This window comes from Episyrphus balteatus, chromosome 4 (genome assembly GCF_945859705.1).
Source record: "Episyrphus balteatus chromosome 4, idEpiBalt1.1, whole genome shotgun sequence".
NCBI lineage: Eukaryota > Metazoa > Arthropoda > Insecta > Diptera > Syrphidae > Episyrphus > Episyrphus balteatus.
Genome location: NC_079137.1, coordinates 37,205,425 through 37,232,050, shown reverse-complemented (window position 1 = coordinate 37,232,050; position 26,626 = coordinate 37,205,425). Strand labels below are relative to the sequence as shown.

At 31.3% G+C, this 26,626-nt stretch overlaps 1 protein-coding gene across 4 annotated transcripts in view; it reads right to left on the bottom strand.

Annotated features, from left to right (window-relative positions):
• LOC129920067 (centrosomin) overlaps window positions 1–26,626 on the bottom strand; it is a 72,765-nt gene that overhangs the window by 43,803 nt on the left and 2,336 nt on the right. The window contains exon 1 of one of the 4 annotated variants that reach the window (XM_056001231.1): window positions 13,864–14,667. The exons of the other annotated variants lie outside the window; for them this stretch is intronic. The gene's annotated coding sequence lies outside the window, so the exon portion shown is untranslated. Of the gene's footprint in view, window positions 1–13,863; window positions 14,668–26,626 lie in introns of those variants that run through there. 4 annotated transcript variants of the gene reach the window in all.

The following is a 26,626-nucleotide window of genomic DNA, read 5'->3' as shown; positions in this document are numbered from 1 at the left end:
TATACTAAGTCAGCTGTTTGATAACCTTTGGAAGTTTCTTTGTAGTTCTTTTGGTGTGGTTTTGTTGCAATCTGTTTAAATAACCTACTGAGCTGTTTATGACCTCCTTATCGTTATCTATCGACAGAGGCTCGTTTATTTTGGGTTATTTTTATTTGGTTTAATTTTAATTAATCACTGAGCAGAGCACAAAGATTTTGTTTATCATGTCGGGATGTTTATTTGAAATAATATAATGAGCTCGAAGACATGAAACTTAGGTATACTTAATTCTCAAGTATACTTTAATGTGTTAATCAGTATTCAAATTTTTTGAGCACAATAGTTCCTGATTGAGTCTTTTGTTCAAAAGATTAGAAAATTGGCCAAGTTTACTTATATTAAAATAGCTAAATGAAAATATCCTGTCTAATTCATAACTTAATAGACATTAAGAATAAGTTAGGCAGTCACTTATACCGCACTGGCAATAAATCAGCAAAATTGTGCTACTAGCTCAAGTCGTTTAATATGACTTAAACGACTCTCTACCTCCACACGTTATTTGTCAATTAACTAAACTCTATTCAATACAGCAGCCAACAACGATGAAGACGGCAAGATGCAAGTTAAAAAAAACTTCAAACAAAGTTGAAGAACCTCTAAATTATTACCTAGACTTAATAAATATCTATCAAACAAGACCCAATGACATTTTATCTAATTGATATTCTAATTCATGCGGCATTTTCTGTGATGAATTCGTTATTGTTTGTGTTTGAATTTTTTTTTTATGCGATCAAATGATTTGAATTCCATAAAAGCCTTCACGATTGCACAATTATTGAGATAAAACAACAACAACTACTACTAAATAATAAAAGCTTACGCTCAAATAAAGAAAGCATTACAATAACAACTGGTTTTTCTTTTTCCCACACACAGTTTGTTGTTGTTGCTACTTCAAATACTTAAAAGATGTGAAGAGATGTATTTGTTCTCGTTTGAAGCAGGGCCGTACTTGGTTTTAAATATAGAAATTTTCAAAGTTCTAGCTGCGGATTAATATAGAAAAAGTACTGATCACGAAAGAATAAGTAGAGAATTGTAGAAATTTGTTGTGATTTACAAACTTGAAATTAGGGAAATTGGTTTATTTAACGCTCATACAAAAAAAAAAAAAAATATATCCTTTTATCTTTTCAAAAACAGGAGGATACGAAATTTTTCATTAATTCCTAGCATTATGAGCGTATACTTGCTCATACCCCGGATTTAGTGATCCTTCCTTAAAAAGCTGTATTCTTGTCTACAAGCTTTCAACCAACTGTCTATTTGAAGAATATCCATCAATTATTCTAAATTTTGATGCAGAAAAACTATAAATACGATTCAAATAAAGTTTAAAATTATTTTAATTTAAAATCAAAAGTTTGTTCAATTCAATTTTTGTTTTAATATTTCGATTTTGTGGGCAATAATGAACAAAAATATTCAGCCCTATCTTGATTTTACCCCGAAAAAATTAATTTCACTTTTGTGAGTTTCGGGGGAAAAGTTGTTCACGTTCGGAAAACTTTGAACTTTTTTTTCTGGCAATATGTTATGTAGGCGATAGCTCTTTTCTCACTTAAATTTTTGTGGCGAACATGAAATTAGTTTAGAGGAAAACGGAAATTGCTTTCGGTTGAAATTGACGATAGCTTCTTAAATTCCAGGCGAACAAAAACATTTCGGGCGGAAAAATTTCCACGTGAAATTCAGGATTAAAAACTACGACTAAAAAGTTAATCTTTATTCGCATTCGCCTGTTATTCCATATTGTGGTTAAACAAATCCTACCATGCTCATAAGAACCAATGATGCATAAAATGTAAACAAAAAATAAAATTTGAATAAAAAACGATACACAACGAACAGAAAGGAGAGAAAAAAATCAATCTTGCGATAAGTACGATTAGCGTAGTTAACGCGCTCTGGTGTTAGGTATTCTTATGTGATGTAGCATGTAATTAAAAAGGTAGGCTATAGTCTATCTATATGGGCTTGGAATGGCGATTTAATTTAAAAAAATAAATTGTAAATAGATCAATCAGTATTTTATTGTGATTGGCAAAAAGTTTTTTTGCATATCGCACATGCCATAGGCACAATAGAGCGATCAATAGGTTTTAAATTACATCGCTTGACCTTAATTAGAGATCAATGATGATGATCATTTCGCGATGAATAGAATTTATTGTCTCTATTTTGACTTTGAAAGAAAAATAAATACAAAAAAAAACAATAACATTTACAACAAATTAATCAAGTGAAATTGGTTTTTAATAAAGATTTAACTTTTATTTATTTCGAATTAACTCTTGATAGTTGTTTTTGACATGGACCAATGACTTGACGTAAACCGCAAAATTTCACAATATTGCTGTAATTTTAACAAATACACTCGAAATTGGTTTCACTGCTTCTACTCAAAGTTTAGACAAAATTTTAGTGAAATATATCGTACTATTAAGCATTTGACCGGTTTGTATCTAAGCGAGTATGTATATTCCTTCACAACTTCTAAACTACTCATCATAATTTGTCGAACGAGGTATCATTTTCAGCGTCTTGGTTATCCATTTGTTATAAGCTATATAACGGTCTGTAAAATGACTTTTTTCCTAAAAACGGATTCTGAGACCAGATTCTTTAAAACAAATGCATTTCTAGAAATTTTTAAAGAAACATTTTTAAATTGTACTTCAATTCCTCAAACAACATTCTTTGCCATTCTTCAAACAAAGAAAGATTTTCATAAACTGAACCATTTTCCAAGTATTTTAGTACTTTATTATCTTAATTTACTTCGTATATCATTGCCCTCGTTTGACCAAGAGTGTCTTTCGTGGTGATTGTGCCCACTCTGCTTCGATAGTAATATCCGGTAATGATGATGCGGTGGGGCGTTTATGTTTCAACTTAATACAAGCACCAGGCAGCAACAGAACAGTGGCTTTCTGTCAGTGTGCACATCTTTTTCACTCACTGTTTTTTCTGTTTGTTTAAGATGCTTATAATATCTCAACAAAAACTAAAACGCTCTCAAATTAATCGTTTGCTTGGCATGAGATGGAACCTAATGTCTACAACGTGTGTAGGCTATTTGGTCAAATAATCATCATCATCTCTCTACGTTTATATATTTGTTTTAAACAAAACCACAAACGACCAGGGGAACAACAACAACAAAAGTCCAGCAATTTATTTATTGATTGAAAATTTCTCTTAACCAAAACATCTGCATCAGTTGTTTTTGTTTTTTTGGATTACGATAAACGTTGTTTAGTCTCCCTTGAGATATGCGGGTGGTATATCTAAATAACCGCCTCCGCTAATTAATCTTTTCCAATTTTTTTTTTTCTCAATTTTTATTTATCCACTTAAGCTGTGTGTATGCTACCCAGGATGTCCTTTATAAATGAATTTCATTTCTTTTCTTTTGAATAGATATCTACACTCCACCACTAAACTGGCATGGTTATGTTCATCCATTTATTTCTGGACACATGCTGACGCTTAATGAAAATTGCAAGTGGATATAGGTTGGGTGGGGTTCTTCATCTAGCATTCAGATTTCAGATTCTGTTTGCGTTTTTTTATCTGTATTCTTTCTTGTTCTTGAGGTTATGCAAGAGATAAACTGTTGCTATAGCTAGTGCAGTGCCTCAGTGAATATTGCTCAATCAGAAATGATATATATGAGTGGAGAACGCCCCCGTGTCTGCTTGCAATACGATTGTAGAACACTTAACGCTCCAATGCACTTTTTTGTATCTTGTTCAACAAACGTGTAATAGTTAGCTAATGCTAACACGAATTATATATTAGATGCAAAGACCATGCTTTTCTACTTAGAGATAGAGTTAGAGAGAGAGAGAAAGTGTATAGAGGTCTTGTTAGTTCTAACACTATATGGATTGAACATGAGGAAGTCTTTAGTTATTATGAGGAAACGTATTGTAATGAAATGATAATTTGGTCAGCACAATTTAAAAAGAACATAAATATTTAATTTGGTTCTGTTTTTGGTCGAAAAATTGAAATAAACATAAATGTTATATGACCTAAATGGACTTCTTGAGAAGAGATAAGGGATTATTTCGAATTTTTAACTTTACATTATTCTTTAATTAGGTATAAGAGTAATCTGTTGTGTAAAGTATAGATTGTTGAGATCGTTTTAAACACAGGGAAACGGAAACCTTAAGAAGATTCAGTTTGAAAAAAAATAATAAACAATTTTGTTTCATTATGTTATTATTTGAATACAGTGTTACCGACTTTTGAGGCACCACTGTTTAGTCGAGGATGACAATGCAATGCATGGAATCAGCTATGGCCTTAAAGGGCATCAATGACACATTTGAAGATTTTTAATTTCAAATTATGAAGAATTTTTTATTGTAAGAGACAAAACTTTGTTAAGGGTAATCAATTTGTCTTGTATTTAGTTTGATAAGATGCAAAATCATAAGGTCTCATTTTTTTTTTATTACTCGGTATTTTGCAAAAATATCATCATGTCCCATTTTTTATTTATAAATAATACATTTCATTATTTTTAAAAATTCGTCAAATATCGAAAAGATAATTTTTTTTTTATAATTTTTATATTAAAACTGAATTGATTTAAAAAAAAAAATATTTTCAAGCACAAAAATGCATGTTTTTAAAACTTAAAAAGAGTTTGCTGTTGGTAATATAATAGTAGACAACATTTTTATAAATAAAAATGTTTTTAAGATGGATTAAAATTTTATTTACCTAATTTTCAATTTCAAGTACATACCTCTACCGATTAAATTTGAATTTTTGAGCCATGTTCTTAAAAAAAAAATGTGATCATTGAATTTCTTTCCATGCATTTTGTTCTTTAAAATCTAAGAAATAATAACACCAATTAGAATATTTCTTCGGTTGCACTTCTTGCCTATTTGTCCCCTAAATCTTCAAATCGATTTATTTTAAATCCCATTGATGATGGAAATAAAGGTGAAAACTACGTTTTTTTAAAACATCCCTGGATTTCTTCTTTGAAAAAATACGGAAAACGGTTGAAAGTTCACGAAGCTAAAATTTGTTCATTAGTTAAAAGCTAAAACAGACGATTTTTGCCTGAAAATCCATATTTTGGAGGTACATAATATTATGTAAAAAAAAAGAAACGAAATATTCCGTTTTAGTAATCACAGAAAACGTAATTAGCCCAGGGAAATTAGTAATTTAAATCGCATTTTTCGCGGGACAAAATTTTTTTCATGGAATGTGTTCGGGTGGTTGTCCTTATCATAAAAGTCAATTTGTTTGGAAAATTGGAGGTTGGGAACAGCCGCCATCTTGGAAAAGAGATTGGTAGCGTTTTTATTGAATAGCTCCATTGTTATTCATTTTAACAGAAAATGACAAAGGTAGGACTTATTAACAATAAAATTATCTAAACAATGATATACAAAACAATTCCGTGAGTTGATTAAATAAAATTTTATAGTTGGTCAAAGTGCGGGTTTGTATCGCAAGGTTGGGACAAAATGACATTTTTTCATATATCTGACGAACTTTTGATTTGTTTGGATAATTCTTCAAGAATGTATTATAGTACTTATAATTACCTATAAAACCTATAAAATGAGCCCACAATCGTTATTGTAACCATCGTATTGTAGAAGTAATCTAACTCCGAAACTCTCCATGTACTAGTCAAAAGTGAGAAAAAAGCTAGTTTTTTGCTAGTAGGCCGAGAAAATTTTGGGAGTAGAGGTATAACCAAAATATAAGTACGCAGTTTTGCTGCCATACTCGTGTTAATGTCGATTTCAAAGGTCTGACAACTCTAATTTTGGGCTTTATACGGTTTTTGGGGGGTTAAATAACTTAAATTTTCCAGTTAACGTGAATGGGCTAAATTTGTACTATTTGAAATTATAAATATACAAGCTGATGCTCTATTATTTTTCCTAAATCTGGACACCTTAATCTCGGCTATGGGGTTAATAGAACTCACGATATAAGCTTTTTTAACTAACCATATCAGGCTTTTCAATTCAAATAAACAAACAAAAATCGAAACAAAAAAGCCTCTAAAACATAATCGTATAAACGGCTTATATCTTGAGTTCTATTGGTCACATCCTCAAGATTGGGGTGTCTAGATTTAGGAAAAATAATAGGGAATCAGCTTGTATATTTATAATTTCAAATAGTATAAATTTAGCCCATTCACGTTAACTGGAAAACTTACGTTATTAAACCCCCCAAAAACCGTATAAAGCCCAAAATTAGAGTTGTCAGACCTTTGAAATCGACATTAACACGAGTATGGCAGCAAAACTGCGTACTTATATTTTGGTTATACCTCTACTCCCAAAATTTTCTCGGCCTACTAGCAAAAAACTAGCTTTTTTCTCACTTTTGACTAGTACATGGAGAGTTTCGGAGTTAGATTACTTCTACAATACGATGGTTACAATAACGATTGTGGGCTCATTTTATAGGTAATTATAAGTACTATAATTCATTCTTGAAGAATTATCCAAACAAATCAAAAGTTCGTCAGATATATGAAAAAATGTCATTTTGTCCCAACCTTGCGATACAAACCCGCACTTTGACTAACTATAAAATTTTATTTAATCAACTCACGGAATTGTTTTGTATATCATTGTTTAGATAATTTTATTGTTAATAAGTCCTACCTTTGTCATTTTCTGTTAAAATGAATAACAATGGAGCTATTCAATAAAAACGCTACCAATCTCTTTTCCAAGATGGCGGCTGTTCCCAACCTCCAATTTTCCCAACAAATTGACTTTTATGATAAGGACAACCACCCGAACACATTCCATGAAAAAAATTTTGTCCCGCGAAAAATGCGATTTCATGCCCATATTTTGACTAATTGCCCTGAGCTAAATGTAGTTTCCCAGAAAAGTTTTTTTTTATTTTTTTTTTCGTCACACTGAGTAAATACAGTAGTTGTAGTACTGGCGACAAAAAATACCCGAAAAGCGGTCCTTACTAAAAAGATTTGATTTAACCCTCTGAATTTATTTCAATTCTCATTCAAAGTAATCTCCAGCCAATGAAGTATGGGTGAGTTCATAAATACAGGACTGCAGCAGTGCTGCAATAAAGAATTGATGATGTTGTGAATTTTGACTAATTTAGTACTCGTTCTTAGAAACAAAGACGAATAGTTTTTAACAGACAGTCCTTGGCATGAATGAATGGAAGTTCTATATTTTGCAGAACTGCTGCACTGCTGCTTTTATGAACTTGCCCTTATATCTACTCGTATATCACATTTGCCTACAGTAGTAAATCCATTTTCTATTATTTTATTAAAGATTAATTACTTTCATTAGTTTCCATTTCACATCAATTTAACTCAAAATATCTGTGATGATCTGTGTAGAATTTTATTTCTTCTCTCTAAACTTCCCTCTCAATATTCATCACTCAGTTTATTCAATTTTGATGTTATGCCTACGTTTATTTCAAATGTTCATTCAAATTAATTTCAATTAGTTCACTTGACCATCATTATATCAATGAAACCACACAGACTTCCTGCATCATTAAAAATCATAAACTAGGAGACACATCTCACACTTTGCGTTGTCATGTCTTGCTTAAGAATTAAATAAATATTTGTGATGGATGGTGTGTTCGAATGGCCCATATTTCGATGATCCATTGGCGCCTTCTGGTGGAAAATCTCTTTCCTATAACCCAATGTAAACAATTTGAACGTCCTTAATATGATCGATGGTGGCATTTAAATACACAAAAATAATATTTGCTTTTAACGCATTGACCCTTAGCGGGTAATTTCTACAACCACACTCTACCTGATTTGTGTTATTTAAAGTGTGAACTATTTTTTGCTCCCGCCAGCCGCGGTAGCTCTCTATATCTAGTGTCTGATGCAAAATCTTTGGAATTTATAATTTCGATTTCGATTTCCGTTGCTAACAGAAATATCTGTTTACACGCCAAAGGCTGTGGAACTATGTACCTACAACTGAAAACAAGCTCTGATGTGATATACGTTACGGGAATACACACAACTTGTGGGTTAACTCTCGGCAATGTTCACTTCTGCACGCACCAGATCTAGATATCTTTTGCACCTACACATTTTGGAGGCAGAACTATAGTAGCAGAAGTTTCACACCACCCTACGATAGTCTTGAGATTGAACGTCATAATATATTGTTTTGAATTGAAGAATCCCATGTGCTTCTTTTTTTGTTCTTTTCTAATTTTCATTTTCATGCAGAATACACATCATGATGTGAGAACATCGAACAAAATGTGTTCATTCTTTTATATCTGAAAGTTTGTTCTTGTTTAAAAAGATATCTTGAGATTGTTTTTTTTTTTTTCGTATTTGTAAGAGTAGTTTTAATTAGAACTTTAAATGATTGATTTTTAATTACACTTTCATTGAGCATGTGTTTTGAAAAATATGTTGGTTAGGGTGGGTAAAAAAAATCGAAATTCTTTTTTTTTTATTTTGTACTCCGAAAAATCGATTGCTAGACACATCTACAATATACACACCAAATATTAGCTTTTTATATTAATGGGAAGGTCCTCCGTCACATTAAGCTTCTACTAAAAAAAATCATTTTTTTATAAATCGACTTTTAAGCAAATAACTTTTTTTGGACCTCAAGTATCTATCTATTAAACGGTTAGATAAACGAAAAAAGTGTAGAAGGCATTTTTTGTAGAGCGTTCATTTTCCTACAAGAATATGTAAGGAAATTTGCTATAAAGTCGATTTATAAAAAAATGATTTTTTTTGTAGAAGCTTGATGTAAAACTGGAAAATTGCGAAGCGGAGGACTTTTCTAATAATATAAAGAGCTCATATTTGGTGTGTATATTCTATTTTGGAGTAAAAAATAATAAAAAAAAAAAAAAGAATTTCGATATTTTTTGACCCACCCTAATGTTGGTATATGAAACAACAAAATATGATTTTTATTATAAAAATTAATTATATGTATATGATAATTGAACTAAGGAATCAACTTGTTAAAATATTGTGTGAAACTACGTGGGATGGTATAGATATCCAAAAACAGAAACCGAAATTCTAAATATTTGCACTCTAAATGAAAACAAAACTTAAGTCTAAGCGATTCCAATCGGATTATTCAACCAATAAAATAAGAATAAAACTAAGTATTTGTATAAATTGAAAGATCAGTTGTTGATACTAAAGTCGGAAAATAGAGTTGCCAAATGTTGATAATGCCGTCAGTTACCAGAATCCATATTCTTATCATTTATATGGCTTAAGTTCAACCTAAGTTTAAAATAAACACAAGAAGGCAAATTTTATCTGGTAAACAACAGTCATCTTGTGTCCATTTAAGGTACTATTAGAGCTGGTTATTTGCACTTTTTGTATAAGATATTTTATTTTTTAGTTTTTTTTTTCATATATCAGCTACATATTTTCACCTTTAAAAATTTACTTTAACGATGAATTAGATTTATCCAAAACCCCAAAAAAAAAATGTTCGTCTAAAAAAGCAATTTCATTTCCAAAATTTTACTGTACTATGTAAAAACATGCTTCATAATTAATTAAAAGTCCAAGGACTACATCCTTTTCATGACAAGACCTTGCTAACATACTAATATTTGAAGAACTATAGTTTTTGAGTAGGTACCTACACAAGTAAGTGCACGTCATACTTTAACAGTCATCCAACTAAGTAGTGGACTGAATGAGTCAACGTTCGCGAAAGATATAAAATGACTTATACGAAAGCAACATAATGCAACCATCTTGAATGAAAAAAAAAGCATGAAATAATGTCACGTCAAGGACCTACTCTTATTCGACTTCTTTTACTTTTTGCTAACATCCCTCTAAAATAGGAGTACCTTAGCTACCTCTACCTGCCTATGTTATGATTAAATGAGTTCTTATGATTCATGCATCATGCTCAGGAAGGCACAATGCGAATTCGCATATTTGTTCAACTAGAAGAATAAAGCACACAGAAAGGGATCTTAAATATTATTACTTTGGAAGTTATAGGCTGTGTTCTATTCTTATGAGCGTATGAGCTTGTTTTTTTCTATGTTTTCTTCTGCTTTTAATACCTTTATGTGTTCAGAAATTCATAGAGAAAACTATAAAGATTATGTTTTTAGAAGAGTTTTGTTAACGTTTTCGATTAATTGAAACGTGAAAAATATTTTTTGAAATATAAATTCCAAAAAAATTCTTATCGGTTACCTGCCGTAATGCTACATAAACGTGAGCATATTTTTAAAATGCACACATTATATTTGCTTAACCAACTGAATGACTCACTCAACCCTCGTGTGAATGAATGGGGGTTAGGAGAATTTTTGTATGAGGATATTTTTTTGCCTTTCATCCGATGACAAAGTGGAAGGTTTTGTTTTTTTTTTATGATTCATAATTAAAACAGAGCTTTTAAGTTTATGTTCGTATTGTATTGTATTGTGTTCTTAAGTTATGTTGTTGTAAAGGTATTTTCTGACTGAGGTATGGTAAAGGTGTTTCACAGGACAATGACACCTTTTTCATCATAAAACCTTGTAATATGCTAGTTTAGTAGCAGGAGTGATGAAGGAGGCAGCTTTAAATAAAAACCGAAAATTAAAATGAGCCCAAAAAATTATGCTTGTGCCAAAAAGAATGAATGTTTTTCTTTTTTGAAACCAACCTCAATCTTCCAACTTTTACTCTCATTTTCACTTAATGAACATCGAGTGCTTAGTTCCTCAACCGCAAATTGAGTTTAAGTTGAATTTGTATGTTGTTGTTGGCGGCAAACGAGAGGGCGAGAGATGTGTTCTCAAAAGTGTTTAAGTCATTCGACCTCAAATTAAGGTGGTATGGAAAAACGACTCTATTAAGTTTGGGCTAGTAATTAGTAATTATATGAATTACTCTCAAAATCAAGCCACTCATCCTTGTGGAATTAATTTTAGAGGCACCACTTTTTTGAGCATCACTTTGATTCTATGTATAAGCATTTTATGTAAACGTGTAAAGCTTCTAATCTAATAAGACTGCGCCAGTTCGCCTTAAAGACAAGAAAATATATATCAACTTTTGAAAAAATATTCAAATTCCATCAGATCCTGGAAAAATTCTTCAAATTTTCCATCGATTTAGAAAACCCTTCATTTAGTAGTTATAACACTCACTATCTTCCAAAAAATTCAAAGACAAAGCATAGCGGTTTGTGAAAATAGACAAAAAACCTTAAGCCTTTCATGACAAAAAATTGATGAAAATCATTGTAACTGTTGTCGAGAATGTCGGAACCTCAGGCTCTTAGTGTGAGTGTGATTTGTTGAATTTTGGTATTGTGCGTCTCTATTGTAAATGATATTTTTTTGTTTTATAGTTCGATCATTTTCGTTTACAATTTTGCTATCGACTCAAATCAAGTTGATAATTCACACAAGGAAATATCTTTGTTGAAAGAAATACACAATACCAAAATAGATATTAATCGATTCTATCGACTTTAATCGCATTTAAAGTTGAACGACACCCGCAATAGGGGCGTAAAAGAATTTAAAAATGATCTTGAATTGATATACGAGTATCATAGCCGTTTTGCATATACATACTACTAAAGACCGAAAAGTCCTCTTTTGATTCAGAGCGGTATTGACAGTAAGTTTACTCTAAAACAATTTAAATATTGCTTAATCAACTTCGTTCACAAAGTTAGGTCTCACAAAAAAAACGAGCAGAAAAACCTTTTGGAGTCGTTTAAAATCCTCAAATCTCCATTGAAAAACTTATCCAAATAACATTTTTTTTGCTGAAATCTCTACGAAATCCTCATTTTCGAAAACGAGTCGGCGTTTAACCCTTTCGAACCCAAGCTATGAAAATCAATATTAAAAAATGTTTTTTCAGTATTATCGTATCCAAAACATCACAACTAATAGCAAAAAGTTATTTTTCAAAATAATAAATAGCAAAACTAATGTGTTACTCTCATGTTACATGTTAGTAACATGCACTGCCTATGACCACCAAAAAAATCGGACAACTGAGAAAATAACTTTTTATAGAACAATAATATATGTATGCTACTTCTTCTAAGCCAAAAAACAAACACTTTCTGGATTAACTTTTTTATATCTTTTTTTCAAAATTATGACCATATGTATATAAAAAAAAAATGTTTGCAAAAAAAATAAATGTGAAATTCAGTTCCTTTTTCGATAAAAAAATTTAAAGGTATGATATTTGACTAACTTTTTGTAATAATCCAGTAACTAGGCATCATTATCTTTCAATTCAGCCATCGAAACCTAAAAAAATATTTAATGGAATATTTTTTACGAATTTTTAAAAATATGTTACATGAGAGTAACGCTGGGTCCGAAAGGGTTAACTAAGGCATGGCTCAAACACACAAACCAAAATTTAACATAATCATGATTGAAAAATATGTTTTATAATTCATTAGAGCAGATGAACCTCACGTTATCTTGCTTTGTCAACAAAACATCGGTCAAATTAGAGCTAATTGTCTATATACGCTACTGGAAAACAATTATAAAAAAAAAAAACAAAATTTCAATTATTTAGCAATTTTTCGAAACCAAGTCAAGTTTTCTGAACCTATTTTTTTCCTGTGCACTTATTGGTTGCTGACATATCGATAGTCAAAGAAAAACGAATTCAAAAACCATTTTTATTTCAAATAGAACAAAAAAGAGATGCAATAAAATTTCAAAATGAAAAAAAAAAATATCTGTATTCATAAGGTTGCAAATTACTATGATACATGTTTCTTTTAAAATATTAAAACTAAACTTCAAATTGCTATTTCCAAAATTGGCATTTTTTTAAAGTATAGCCGTACCTACTTTCTTTCTTTTTCAGACTCTTCATCTCAAATTTTTTAATACTGTTTGCTGGAAGCGTTATTTTCTAAAGTTAATTGGAGACGATTTTAATTTAGGTCAGAAGTGGAAGAAAATAAAGCAAAAAATTGTATGTTACGAAGATCCAGAATATCTAGGTCTAGAAATATTATAACTCCAAATACAAATATTTTTAATTGAAGGATCTCAAATGTTTATAAGAAATATTGTTAAAAAGTTTTTGAGACTATGGAATTAAATATTCACAATAATCTTTGAATAAGCGTTCAGTTTTCACGGTTAAAATAGCGAAGTTTTTTCTTTGCAAGAAACAATATTACTTTTCATTTTCTTTTTAACCTAATCAAATGTTTAAATTAATGAAGATTGGTATCAACCTACGTAAATCTTGGTAACCAGCTCTAAAACAAGATTTTATAGGCATTTATTTATATTTTTTGAGATGATAAAAGCAAAGCGGTTGAATTTTTTTGTTGGTACCCCTACAATTTCGATCTTCTTTCTTCATTCAAACTTTACGAATTCGGAACCTATTCAACTACAACACAAAGAGCATTAAATTTTGAACACTCTGTATCCTTCCTTTAACACATATTTATGTTAACAATTTTCATAAATTTACATTTTACCCTTTCAAGGACCTTTTATCCGCCAAAAATGGCAACAACTGATATACTGATTTCAAAAACCATTTCGAAAATTATTCCATTTGACACACAATCTGTTTATAACAATATTTTGTTTGTTATTCAAATTTTTTAACAAGGAATGCTTACTCTGAAAGATGAATCATCATAAATTCGTCCTTTAAAAAAAAGCATCCCCAATAGTATACAGTTTGTTTACATTCTTTTGTTTGTCTTGCGCTTTAATGCAAAACTCCAAAAACAACAACAACAATAAGAAAAGTAATGGAAATTTACTCACTTTAAATCTTGTTCTTTTTTTTTTTATTCCAAAAATATTAATACGCACAACAAAACATTAATTGAAATTAATAAAAATAAATTCAATTGAATTCAACTTTTTTTTTAGTTTGGGTTAATTTGTCGTTTCAAGTTTTCTATAGAGCTTATAGCACCCACAAAACTACTCCTCAGTCATCGTTAACTGATAAGAACTTATTCTTTTTTTTCCTTTATAACTTTTTTCACTTAATCACATTTTGCTTATTCCGCCAAAAAAAATTTCAAGAATATCTCTTCTTTTTTTTCAATAATTCATTGAGATACAAAAGACTTGAAAACGAAAAATCTCAAAATTCATCTAAAATTAGATCTCAATGGTTTTTAAACACACAAAATTTCAGCACATTACAATTTGAGTGAGATGAATAAAAAAAAACATAGAGGAAGAGATGGAAGAATAAAACGGAAAACCGCCGCCACGCGCGTTATAAATATTTTGTTACTTGCAACGAAAACGAAATGTCTAGTTAAATCAAAAGCGAGAACAGAACTGAATCTGAGAGGAAGAATCGCATCTCATGGATGCCTGTATTTCTGTTTCTCGCTGTTTTACAGATTGTCTGATTCTGACATGCTCTCCCGAACTACAGATACGGGTGAAAATTGTCGATTTAATAGTGAGATTGTTGTTGTTGTTGTGGATTCCACCCTCCTCAATACAGTCACTTTATTTATTTTTTTGAAAATACGAATGAAACTCATACAAGCGCGAAGCGATAATAAAACTGAGAACGAAAAAATGACAGCAAGCGTTCGTATAGTCGTCGTTGTTGTCGCCCGTTGGTGTCTGAGAGCGCATCGAAATACAGAATGAAGCGTCCTCCTTTGTGGAATCTACACTCTACTTGCTTACACACTCGGTATCTACACTGAATGTAGATTTGGATTGGAGAGTCAATTGATTCCAAAGCAAAAGCAACAGCAGCTGCTCCTAATCAAACGTGCACCCGTGCCATGCATCATTATCCCTAGGTGGTTGGTTTTGTTGTTAGATATTTTGTAGCAAGGATTATAATTTGAAATTTTATGACGACGCAGGCGTCATCAGATAACAATTGTTTATTTGAAGAATGTCGTAGAAAGAAAGAAATAAAAAAATAAAACATCAGGATTGTTTTTGAAAATGAATTTCAAAAACAAAAACATGTTTTTAACGACAAAAGTTGAAAATACGATTCAATACTAGTGGAAGATACTAACCCTTTATACTTATACCTCATTAGCATGCCATGAAACAAAACTTAGAATGACCCATATTTATTGTGTAGCTTTGATAAGAATATACGCATAGCATACTCATCGCAAGCCTAAACAAATAGAATATAGAACCTACGTAAACTTAAAAAATATTAATTCAGAAAAACTTTAATGACTCTTACATGACTGTCGATTCGGAAACGAAGAATACCTACTCATTCTTATTTAGAATATTATGGAGGGTTGCATCGTTTTAATAATATAAGCTGACTCTTGACATATTCGTTGAATTGATAAGAATATTTTAATTTGTAAAAATGTAAACAAAGGAAATAAATGCAGTGAGTCAGTAAAAGTAGTTTGATTGTTTAATTGTACAGATTACTTCAATGCATATTATAATCTTTACGTTTTTTTCATATAGCATACTATTTAAATATTAATACATATAAATAAATGTTCAAGTTAAATTATCAAAGAAAACTGCTGGCTTATTTTAAAGTAATGTTTATTCCCAACTTTAACAATGTAATAAGTTTCCTATAGCGTTTTAGTTAAGGATAATTTCTATTTTCGTGACCTTTTTCTTAAAATATTAAATCCTAGCGGGCTTTAGGTCTTCTTCGTCGGCGTTCGAAATTTCGAAAGTTTAAAATGTCTTTTTCATGATTTTGAAATATTGAAAATTAAAAAAAGCATCAAATAAATTTTAGGAAACCTCTCAAAATTTAAAAAGATATTGTATATTTCTTGAACAAGAACGTAGACACGTCGACGAAGATTTGAGATTTAATGAAGACCTAAAGCCCGCTAAGGATTTAATGTCTTAGTTATGGCCACTTAACTAAACGTTGAAATAATTTCAAGTTCTCATGCTCATTTAACTTGAGTGCTCTATCAAAACCCAGTTTTTATAACAATTTTCGTATATTTTCATGTTCACTTTACCATCTAACAAATAAGGAAAACTATCGCCATAGGCGCTTACTACCTTATATCTAAAAAAACACGTTTTAGAAAAAAAAAGTTTCATAAAAATATAATTTTCGAAAACAATTTTTGTGGAAATTTCATATTAAGTGTTCAAATGGTTTTTTCCATTCAATGCGATAATTTATTATTTCATACTAAAGAACCGATTTGAACTAAACTTGGTATAAATTTCCCTAATTAATGTCCAAACGATCGTAGTAGTATCATCAAGACAAGACCAAGAATAAGTAGTAGCATCTAAAAAGACCATCATCGATTGGATTTTCTTCAAATCCTTTTCCAACAGGTTACGTCCCGATTCACACAATTGATATATGAAAACGTGGTTAGAAAACCAAATGTTGTTACAAATATCTAAGCAAAACGTCATCCTCTGACTTTAAATGCTACACTAAATGTGTGAAATCGGCTAACATGTGCAATTTATGAACGAAGGAAACTTAACCCGAAATAAGAGGGGTCAAATGAAGTATCCTAGGTTAGTATTTCACAAAATAATTGAAATTTCGTGACAATTCCTGATCAATAAAAGAAAATACCTAGAATTCTAAACCAATTAGGAAGTTTTTTTAGTAATTTTTTCAATTTAACATTTTATTTATTCTAAAATAAATTCCTGGAATCATTGTATGCTTATGTTTTATCATTGTTTTTTACATATTTATTTCTATTTCCATAAAAACCGTTTCAACATAATCACAATAGCGATAAGAAAAAAAAAAAAGTAAATACGAATAAAAGAAATCAGAAAAAAAAAAATCTGTTCGACATATGCCGATATACTGTGAATGAACATTACCCCTAACTGCGTGACAATGCAAGGTTATGCATTAAACGTACATCAATGCATTTTTTGAATTCGTATTTGAAAATATGAAATTTCCAACGACTGATGTCAATTAGAATTTTTTCTCATTTCTTTTTTACAAATTGGTTTTCTCTCTTTCTCTATTTTATTTTTATACAAAATTAAAAACAACATCCACAGAGCATGTGCTCTAGCTGTAGAGAAATAGAGAGCTAGAATTAAAAGAACAGGGTTGGGTTTGGGATTATTGTTTATATCTCATGAGTGCATTAGCTGGCCTGTAACTAAATTTGTGTGCCGATGCCGAATAGAGGCACTGTAGAGAGATTTTTTTTAACAGTGCGCGCCGCGCCGGAAGGTTTCCTTTATGTTGTTTTTCCACCCTACTCTTGTCATGACATTGACACACAGTTGTTATATAGGGGGTTATCCGGTAGACAATGATTTATCAGAGGATGGGGTAGAAGAAAATAGCGCCTGTGTCGACATCTGAGAACATTGAACAATGACATAGAAAAACGGTTGGTGCTGGAGGGTACTCGAAAAGCAGACGTCGTAATGTGATTTAGATAAAAATACCAAAAAAAAATACTACCCAAGTAGGTGTGCTTTAACGCCATGCATGATTGAGTCGATAAACGATGTTTTACAAAAAGTTTTTCGATTTAAATTGGCTAGCAATGACAGAGAAAGAACAACAAGCAGTAATACTCCAAACGATGATGCTAAATGAACAAGTCTTCGTCAGCATTCAAGTCGCCAGGAAGATTTTTCTTTAAATAAAATAAAAAAACCAAACAAAAAAAAAACAAGAACCTTTCTTTAAAGTGATTCCCAAGTAAACAAGTGCGCCAACTGTTTGCATCTCGCTTCATCGGGTAGTCTTGTTAATTTGTCGTCGTTTGCGTTGTTGAATCTATCTGTTCACAGTTCCCATGATAGCATCAACTTTAGCACTGGCAGTCAATCTTGGAATAGAAATAGACACCACAACTATATCAATGATGATGACGACGATGATGCTGCTACTGTGTATAGGACCTTACTCAAACAATGTTTATGTATATATCTCGAGTTCGTCTTGGTTTTGCTGATGATCAGAAAAATTTGCCGCCACTGAAGACGTCTTTATGGGTAGTTTTTTTCTACATAGACATTTGGCAGTTGGTCATTCTTAGGATCGTTTGTTTGTGCACAAGTTACGTCTGCACGCGGCCAAAATTGACAAGCATTGAATTGAATTTTGTGTTCCTTTTATTTCCGATGCGTATACGACGTACGAGTGTCGCGTCGGAAAATTCACTTGATGCAGGTTTTTTTGTTTTGTATTTTTGTGTCTTGTGTTCTCAATTTAGTTTTTTGCAGTTTTCTATTTCTTTAATGTTTATTATTAAATATTGGCCATGGTCCAAATTAAACATAAGCTAGAACCAGTGTAGCCTTGTATTTCTAATTTGATATTTGTTTAGATTGCCGATGTAATTTTTCTTAAAGTCGATATAGAAAAGGAAAACCTTGCTTTTTTTGAGTATTTAAGAAAAAAATAATTCTTGTAACAAACCTGGGAAAATGAACTATCAATGTTATCTCAGTTTAACTATAATTGAGCAATTTGGTTAGAATTGCCATTTTCAAATTATAACTTTCGTAATTTAAAGTAAAGTACACTTATGAACTTCAGTCAATGTGCAGTTTTGATAACAGCTTCCTGTAGCTTATTTAGAACTATTAAGTTAATATCTCGTTCAGTTATACAGGGTGTCCCGGAATGAGATAAGAACATTTTGAGGTATATTGTAAGAAAAAAATTGTTCTACAGTAACTCTCTATCTGCAAAGTTGATACCCTTTTGCGATGATTTAAGAAAACGCTTACTTTGATACGCCTTTTACTCATGTAAATGTTAATAACTCCATAATACTTATGATAGAAACTTCATTAATGCCTTGATTTTTAGAAGAAATGCTATTCTTTGTAACTGCATTAAAAAATGTTAATATTTTTTTTTATTGCTCAGATTTTAATTTTTAAAGGGTATTTTTTTTTTTACCCATGATAATTTTTGACTTTGGGGTCGATTTTCTTCGATAAATGTATAATAAACATTGTGTTTTATAAATTTATTCTTATGAAGAAAACAATAATGAACAAAAAAGTTGCTTACAAGTTTGCCAGAAAAATCATAGATTTTATGATATTTAGGAAAACCTGCAACAGGTAAAATCTCTAAAAAATGTGTTTTTTTGCTTTCGTAAAAATGGGTTAGAATTAAAAATGTATTTATGTAGTTTTAGTTTATTTCTTTTCGAGACCTAGTTACAACAATTATTTAAAAAGTTTTTCTTGATGTTGTGTGCTTGATACGATTCCGTTTTTTGGGATTTTATTGCTAATATTATACCAAATCCCGTGGTAAACATATATCGAATTTCGTTTCAAAATCAATAAATCTTTTGAGGAATCAAAAAATATGTCTACTTTGATTCTTATAATTTGGACTGCATGATTTATTTTCGCCAATCCATCTTATAGCCATTTAATTTAACTATCTTCATGGCCTGTTAGCCATCTAGATGTCATCCATTACAAAAAAAAATATATCAAGTCTAGTCCAACCTCATTCTCTTTCTTGGAGTTTGTCACTGCTAGACATCGACTGTCGGTAACTTTCTTTGAAAATAATATCGGTTGTTGGAAAATATAGAAAATGAAACTTTTCACTTATAAATCCCTCTACAGTGAAGAACCTAGAAGTTTGCTCAGAGTACGGTTAATGAACTTTTGTGTGCAAATTTCGTATGCATTCCTTCTTCTCAGAGCGGTAATTTAAAGAACACTGCACTGTTATTCATGATAGCATGTTGCAGTTCCTGGATAGCCTCACTTGTCGTTGAAAATATTGAAAGTTTTACTTTCTTCTTTAAGTCTTGCACGCTTCTTCGTTGCATTTAATACATTTTTGCACTAATAGGAACATTTAATTCCAAATAAGCAGTTTTTTTATATGAATTCCTAGAAAATCTTTTAAAAAAGCTATGAAAAGTATTCTAGTTAATTAAGCAATAGGGCTAATCGAACTATCAATGTACTTGTATTCGTACCCAACTTCATTTTATTTTAAATAAATTTGTTACTATCCATTTAATTTAATATTTAGCAATACCAAATGTTCTTTCCTATAGTCTACGTCTGCAAAAGTATTTTTTTTTATTTCCCTAAACAATGATGTGTCATGTCCTGAATACAACAACACCCAAACCTCTCGACTATTTAATTAGTGCTCTTGAATCTTCTTCTTTAATCAATTGATCCAATTGAAATTCTAATGCACTGACTCAGTCTCACTTGAATTTCACTTGAGAGAGCTTTTTTTTTTTTCTTTCTTTACATTGCAAACCTCTGTCCTGTAGCCTTCTTTTACTTTTTTTTTTTTTGTGTTTCATATGTATAATGCGCCTTTGCAATCGGATACTTTTTATTTTTGTACTGCTGCCAATTTTACAAGAAAAAAAAATTCATCTTACCACAAGCCTATTGTCATCGTCAGCATTTAGGCGTGCCGTTGTCTTGATTACGTAAAAAGCGGAAATGCCCTCTTTTGACGACGGCTACCGCCACGGAATTCTCACATCGCTTTTGTAAAACAAGGATTTGTGTTCTCGACACGAGTGCGAAAATTGCACACAAAATGCTTTCTACCACACAGCACGATCGGAAAAATGTAATTTGCTGCTGTATCGTTGTGCAAGTAGATGTACTTCTCGTACGTAACGTATGTTTCGTTGAAAATGAAGTATATGTAGTTTTAAGTTGAAAGACCTGCAACTGACGTATTTGAGACAAAAAAAAAGGATAAGGATAAAAGAATACTTCAGTTTTAACACATTTATGGTTTTTTATACCAGTCAAATTATTATAATAGTGGAATTGCTGTGCTTTGTAAAGCATATTATTCAATCTGGGAAGACGAGTAATCTTTGGTACCACATTAAAGAATGATAATATTATTGGTGGACTATATCGGCCAACAAGCTTACTAGACTGACACAGTGTGAGAAAATCTATCGAAGTTGAGAACCTACCACACCAACAGTGGTGTGGTCATGTAACTACTAAGAATTCTTTGTTTCCTTCTATTTTAACGAAGTAGGTATCAGAAGTAGCGAATTAACTAGTTGATTCTAAGTATGAACTTACCTTTAGCTCTTGGGACCTTTAAAAAATCTGTACAAGATGTTGGAACAGCGATATCAGGCACCAAAATTGTATACCTTTTTGAAAACTTCAAATTTAGAATAAATAGTTTGAGAGATTTATTTAAGGAATGACGTAATCGAAACATTTATGTATGATCCGAAATGGAAAAAATTACTAAATTCTCAGGTCATTGACCTAGATTTAGTCACTTTATTCTTTTGAATCGCTTAGAAGTTGAACGCTTGGTCTCTTCAATATATTTCGAGACGCAACTACAAAGAAAAGAGTATACTTTTGGGTTTTGATAGGGTTACTATATTATTTAGTGACCTTTAACTTTTGGTCTAAAAGTCAAATTAGGTCTAGGTAAGGGGTCATATAATCTGTACAGACGTTTTTGCCATCATATCGTAGCATCGATGTCTAGAAATAATGCGAGGGTGTATTTTTTTTACCGCAAGTGATTTTTCTATCGTTCTGACTGCATAGTTTAGAGCTGTTTCTACACCTCTGCTTTTTGTGTATGCATATTGAAAATGTGATATACCATCCGGCCTTAAATAGTTGCGGATGTGTATATCTTTTAACCTTTCAAGTGTTTTGAGTGTTAAAGAAGTTAGACTGATACGTGTAACTGTATTTACCAGCTTTTGGTATAAAGACAACTTTGACTTCATGCCATGTCTTAATAACATATACCAACTGTAGGCTATTTTGGAATATTGTAATCAGATATGGAATAATGAATTCACTCCTTTTCCAGCATCAAGGGGAAGATGCTGTCTAGACCTGGAGATTTATAAGGAGAGAAATTAACTTTTCTTTCGTAATAACTTTCATTAAATGAATGTATAAAGTTTGTTGACTCATTATCTAATTCTGAGTTACAATCTGGGAAATAGGTTTGAACCAGGAGTTTAAAACTGTCTTGAAAGGATTTCTGTCCATTGATTATCAGGCCCTTTTAGGGAACCTATAGGTGTATTTGCTTTGGAAAGAATTTTCCTTAGTCTGTTTGTGCAATGTGCATTCAAGATTCAATACTACTGCAGAGGTTTCTCCAAGAGCTTAGGTTTGCTCGTTGAGTTTCTGTCTTTAATTTTCTCTGACTAGTTTTATTTGTTATAATAGAGTTTCTGCAAACCATCCTGGCTTTAGCCAAGAGTACCCATGCCCATCTTCACAATGTTTGTAAGATTGGACTCTATTTAAATTCCTAGCTCTAGATAAAGGTAATGAAAGAAAAGAAGATTATCTTATATATATAATTCTCCTGTGCGTTTGTTTGTGAGCCTACTCCTTCTAAACGACTGGACCAATTTTTCTGAAATTTGGTGGGTGTGATAAGGTCCATCAGAGACAGGTTTTGTTTCATAATTGGACCCGGTAGGTGGCGCTGTTGTCGAGTTGTAGGAAAATTGCATATTCTGAACGAACGACTGGACAGATTTTTGTGAAATTTTGTGTATGTGATAAAGTCCATCCGAGACAGGATTGTTTTATAATTGGACCCGGTAGGTGGCGCTGTTGTCGAGTTTTAGGAAAATTGTATATTTTGAACGAACGACTGGACAGATTTTTGTGAAATTTTGTTTATGTGATAAGGTACGTCCGAGACAAGTTTTTTTTTTATAATTGGACCCGGTAGGTGGTGCTGTTGTCGAGTTTTAGGATAATTTCATATTTTGAACGAACGACTGAACAGATTTTTGTGAAATTTTGTTTATGTGATAAGGTCCGTCCGAGACAGGTTTTTTTATAATTAGACCCGGTAGGTGGCGCTGTTGTCGAGTTAGGAAAATTTCATATTTTGACCAGACTGGGGGCCAATTTGGTTCTGTGAAAACGTGAATCGAAAAAAAAACTTTTTCATTTTAGCTTTCAAACACTCTTTTCACTTTTTCGATTCATTTGAAACGAAAAACGATTCTCATCCTATGATATCACAAATAATTTAGTGAAAAAAATATATATTTATATGAATATTTTTGATGTTTGTTTTCATTTTTTCACAGAACGAGAATAAAATGAGTGAAAAGCTTTTCGTTTCACTTATTCACAGAACCAGAATTGGCCCCCTGGAGAGATTTTTCTGAAATTTGGTGGATGTGATAAGGTCCATCCGAGACAGGTTTTGTTTCATAATTGGACCCGGTAGGTGGCGCTGATGTCGAGTTATAGAAAAATTTCATATTTTGAACGAACGACTGAACAGATTTTTTGTGAAATTTTGTTTATGTGATAAGGTCCGTCCGAGACAGGTTTTTTTTATAATTGGACCCGGTAGGTGGCGCTGTTGTCGAGTTTTAGAAAAATTGCATATTTTGACCAGACTGGAGAGATTTTTGTGAAATTTTGTGTGTGTGGTATGGACCCAGTAGGTGTCGCTGTTGTCAAGTTATAGTTAAATTCCATATTTGAAGTCCGAATGACAGTAGATATAGATTTTTATGAAATTTTGTGTGTGTGTGTGTGTGATAAGGTTCGTTCGAGACAGGTTTTGTTTTATAGTTGGACCTGGTATGTTGTCAAGTTATAAGCAAATTCAATATTTGGGGTTCAAAATCGCTCATATTCAAGGGTAATAAAAACAAACATGAATTAACTCTTTAAAATGTTAGTCCCGCAAAGAAAATTGTTTACCATCAGTATATCTCAATTAAATTTATGACTGCATCTTAAAATTTGTTTAAGTTGTTTCAACTACCATTAATACAATTTCCGCATAAAAATCAAATGATTTATTTTTTTTAAAGAAATATTTCGACGTATGTATGTATGAATAGAATTAAGACGAAATCTTTTCATTTTTAATCGTTTTTTTTTAAGATTTTATCCTATTGCTATTGTTTCGGTTACTGGCTCCAACATTACTCACACGGTAACGGTTTAGAAACGAACAAATACAAACTTCAATGAAACCAAAATATGTAAGAGAGAGAATACTATTTTTAAAGTGGATTAAAAATGAGCGTTGAAAGTGGATGCTACATTCCGCAAATAAAAATTTTGGAAGTAAAAACGAAAGTCAACAAAACAAAAACAATGGTTGTTTGTATAGTCGGTTTACGGACGATAATTTTACGTTATAACTTCATAAAAAAACAGGGGTCGAATTACCGCACACGATTACGACCATACGTTAACGTTTTGACTATTTCTGTCTCTATTTAAATAGTAGAAAAAGATAGGGACACATAGCAACCATACGTTAACGAACGTATGCCGTAATTCGACCCCAGGTTGTTTAAACAAAAAAAAAGTAAAAAGATCGTTCTTGGTGTTGGAATTCCAGGCCTCTGGTGCAAAACACAAATAACAGTTTCACAAAAGAAAGGGAGAATGAGTCATATTTTTCTATAATGGCAGGCGGGATTCATCGATTTAGGCACTTTTTGCAAAAAAAAAAATAAGAAGTGAAACCAGAGCCAGTTTTTGTATATTTGTGAATTATATAACCTTTATTGGTTGAATAAATTCCGATAAAAATTTGTAATAGCTGTCAAACAAATGATTTGCTTTGTTTAATATTTTAAACAGTTTTACATATGTATGTACCTATGTGTAATGGGAAAAGGTTAACACATTACAAAATCAAAAATTGGAAATAAAACTTGGAAAAGGGGGAACGAAGTCCGCCGGGTCAGCTAGTTAGTTATATAACTTAAAAAAAAAAAACGATTGCATATTTTCATACAAATTGTATTTTTACCACGTGATATTATTTTTAATGAAATTAATAAGCTGTTTTTTTAATTCGATTATTCTGTTTCCACTCTTTATATCGGCCGGGAGGTTTTTAAACAATTAATTACGTTCTTGTTAAACGACAGCTTTCTGGCCTCAGATTGTTACCTTTTCTTAGACTGTACGGTTTAACTTTCACTACTTCCAAGATTCCATCCGAGACATATTCCGGCAGCATTCCATTTCTCATTTTGAAGATAAAAACCATTGCATCATAAGTCAGCTTTTGTTAAACACTCATCCAATTCAAACATTCAAGCATAGCACTAACAGAAGTGTAAATATTCATCTTTAAGATTATTCTCATCTCTTTGTACTGTAATCTTTGAAGTCTTAGAGCGGAATTCATAATCGTTATTCGAGTTAAGATTTTTCTCAACTCCAGTAAGTTGAGAAATATTTAAACCTTAAGGGAACTGAAAATATGGCCGTTACTTGAGTAAAGAAAAATCTTGTCTTGAGGAAAATTTTTTTCAAACTCGAAAATTTGACTGATTTGAATAATGAACTGTCATAAAAAAAAAAAACATTTATTTTATTATAAAATTAGTACAAATTATAATTGTTCAGTACAAAAAACAAACGCTCGCAATGATACTTGCGTTTTAATGTCGACTGACTGAAAAAAGCCTCCTCAGACGTTGACTTGAGAAAAATTTCGACTCCAGTGATGACTGCGAATAAGGATTCGACTGAGCGAATGCTTAAGATATTTTTTAACTTGAGTGACGACTAAGAATTCCGCCCTTAATATCAGAATTCGAACCGAACCTCAGAGTAGAGCTTGACCTTAGGACAAGAAGGTTCTATCTGCACTCTTATCACTTTAGAGAAAACGAAGATGTAATATTTAATCGTGTATAACTTTTCAACCAAAACTTGATTCTAAACATGTTCTTCAATTTTTACATTATATTGTTTCATGGATTTTGTTGCATTAATTCAATAAAAACTATAAAGAATAGTTAATCAATAATTTATAATTAAAAAAATCGATAGAACTTTTTTGCTCAACGATAAGGTAAATAAACGTAGGACAAGAAGGTTCTAATTACCAGATAGAACTTTGTGTCACGGTAAGGAATTTAGTTTTTCAGATAGAACTTTGTTTGTTTAGGGAATTAACCAAATAATACTTTTCCAAAGGTTTTTGGTGTGCTGAACTCGAATCAGAATTCAGAAACATTCTATCAGCGCCCGTTTTTTAAATATTACCGTTAGAAAATGCAAAAACACCTGTTTCTGAATTTATGCTGCAATGTGAGAGAATTTTTTTCAACAGTTTTTGTGAGGGTTTGGATAAGAATTGCTTTTCTGCTTTAAAAATCTGTTTAAATCTTTGCGATGTCTTTTTTATAATCCGAGATATTTTAATTTGAAGTTACTGCAGTTTGAAATAACGTTATTGATAAAATAAGCCAAAACTCACGTACTTAAACTTAAGATATCTTGGAAAATAAAATTGATATCGGAAAGATTTAAACCGATTTTAAAATTAAAAAAAAAAACAGTTCTTATAAGTAGAAACCGTTAAAAATTATGTTGACAAAAGGTATCTCACCTCATAGCATAACCTCAAAAACAGCCAAAACACGTTTTTTTTTCAAGAACTAAGACCGAGAGAATATTTCTGACTTTATATTCGAGTTAGGCACACCAAAAACTATTGGAAAAGTATTAGTTTGGTTTATTCAGAATAAAAATAGTCAAACTTTGTTGACCAGAGCTATCAGCCAAAAAACGTGTTTTTGCATTTCCTAATGGCAATATTTCAAAAACT